We start from the raw sequence: 2,741 nt of genomic DNA, 5'->3' as shown, positions 1-2,741 counted from the left end.
CTTTCTTCTTAAGTATTATTCTGAAAGGATTACTTGGGGCGAATTGACCTCTAAGCGACATTTTCTAGGCACTACTTGCCCTTTGAATCAATGTAAGGGATAGTTTAAATCACTTCTTTCATTTGTTCAGTTTCGGTTGTATATACTACATTGCACATTCAAGGGACCAATAGGAAAACCAGTTGGGAAGGTTCATTGCTGGTTTTCAAACACAGAGTTTGCATATGAAGTCTTGGCATGCAAGCTCCTTGAAACTTCAGTTGGAAAGTTGAGGAAATAAGCCAGAACGTCCATACTAGTAGTTTGCTGAATGGATCAGTTGTTGACTACTAAACAATGCAATTTGCTTTGATCCTCTATTCTTTTCTGAGGCTATTGATGGCCAAGGATAACTATGTTGAGAGACTGATGGCAGGTGTCTCCGCCCCTTTTTAGATCAAAGAACGTGAATTGCCTTTTGATGAATCAGGAATGGGTTCCAGATGAAAACCAGATTAAATTGCTTTTTGATTATATACTGCTCAAAGTCAGTTGGATTGGTTCACCAACATTATAAATAAACAGATTTTATTATTTATTTATTTTATTTGTATACCGCCCTTCTCCCGAAAGACTCAGGGCGGTGAACAGGGCAATACATATTAAAAAACAAGATACAAAAAGTAAAAACGATTAAACAAAATGCACATGAATAAGTTAAAACACATTAAAAAGTAGGTTAAAACAGATTAATAAAACCCAACCCCATCCCATCAGGCCAGGCCAACTTGTTCGAAAAGGTAGGTTTTGAGATTGCGCCGGAAGGAGCGGAGGTCAGGCACCATCCGGAGCTCGACCGGAAGATGGTTCCATAAATCTGGCGCGCCCACAGAGAACGCCCTCCCCCTGGGGGCCACCAGTCGACATTCTTTGGCCGGTGGCACCCTGAGGAGGCCCTCTGTGGGAGCGTACTGGGTGGAGGGAAGTTGACGCCGGCCACAGGTGCTCCCCAAGGTATTCCGGACCCATGCCATGTAGGGCTTTGTAGGTCATTACCAACACCTTGAATCTCACCCGGAAGACAACTGGAAGCCAATGCAGCTCGCGGAGCAGAGGTAACATGGGAGTGTCAGGAAACTCCCAACACAACTCTCCCGGCTGCATTCTGTACCAGCTGGAGCCTCCGAGTGGTCTTCAAGGGTAGCCCCATGTAGAGAGCGTTGCAGTAGTCCAGACGAGAAGTCACGAGGGCGTGAGTGACCGTACGTAAGGCATCCCGGTCTAGATAGGGCTGCAACTGGCGCACCAGGCGAACCTGGGCGAAGGCCCCCCTAGTCACAGCTACTATATGGTCTTCTAGAGAAAGCTGTGAATCTAGGAGGACTCCCAAGTTGCGAGCCCTATCTACGGGGGGTAATAACACCCCCCATAGAGAGAGATGGGATATCCTGAATATCCCGAGATGCCGGTACGCACAGCCACTCGGTCTTGTCAGGGTTGAGTCGAAGCCTGTTCCTCCCCATCCAGACCCGAACCGCCTCCAGGCAGTGGGACATCACGTCGAGGGCATCACTGGGGTGGTTTGGGGTTGAAATGTAAAGCTGGGTATCATCAGCATACTGATGATACCCAACTCCAAAACCATGAATGATCTCACCCAGCGGTTTCATGTAGATGTTGAACAGGAGAGGCGAGAGGACCGACCCCTGAGGGACTCCACAAGCGAGAAGCCTTGAGGTCGACCTCTGCCCCCCTGCCAACACCGACTGCGAGCGTCCCAGGAGATAGGAGAACCACTGAAGGACCGTGCCTCCCACTCCCAGTCCCCTGAGACGCCGCAGCAAGATACCATGGTCGATGGTATCGAAAGCCGCTGAGAGGTCTAATAGGACTAGGACAGAGGAATATCCCCTGTCCCGAGGCCTCCAGAGATCATTCACCAGAGCGACCAATGCCGTCTCCGTGCTGTACCCGGGCCTGAAGCCCGATTGGTACGGGTCTAGATAATCCGCTTCATCCAGAACCAGAGGAAGCTGATGCGCCACCACACTCTCAACAACCTTAGCAAGAAAGCGAAGGTTGGAGACCGGACGAAAGTTATTTAACACAGCTGGGTCCAAGGCAGGCTTCTTGAGGAGAGGTCTCACCACCGCCTCCTTCAAGGCGGCGGGGAAACTACCCTCACTCAAAGAGGCAGATATAACCGCCTGGAACCAGCCTCGTGTCCCCTCCCGGGCTGCATAAACCAGCCAGGAAGGGCACGGGTCCAATAAACGTGGTGGAGCTCAGCCTCCCCATAATCCTGTCCACTTCCTCCGGAGTTACAGGATCGAACTCCTCCCAGATCACATTGACAAGATCACCCGTGTCCTGATCGTCTGACTCTGCCCAGTCGGAGTCCAAATCGGTCCGAATCCGAGCGATTTTATCCAACAGATGTTGACTAAACTCCTCGGCACGCCCCTGCAAGGGTTCCTCCCTCACCTCCTGATTGAGGAGGGAGTGGGTCACCCTAAACAGGGCGGCCGGGCGATTATCTGCGGACGCGATAAGGGTAGCGAAGTAATTAGACCTTGCCACCCTTATCGCTGTGAGATAAGACCTAATATGAGTTCTTAGTCGCAATCGGTCGGATTCAGATTGGCTGGACCTCCAACCGCTCTCTAGGCCCCGTCTCCGACGCTTCATCTCCCGGAGCTCTGTGGAGAACCATGGAGCCCACTGGGATCTGTGCCGGGTCAGGGGCCGCAAGGGTACAACTC

The sequence above is a fragment of the Vipera berus genome, assembly GCF_964194415.1.
Source record: "Vipera berus genome assembly, chromosome: Z".
NCBI classification, from domain to species: Eukaryota; Metazoa; Chordata; class Lepidosauria; order Squamata; family Viperidae; genus Vipera; species Vipera berus.
Note: the sequence above shows the minus strand (reverse complement) of the source record.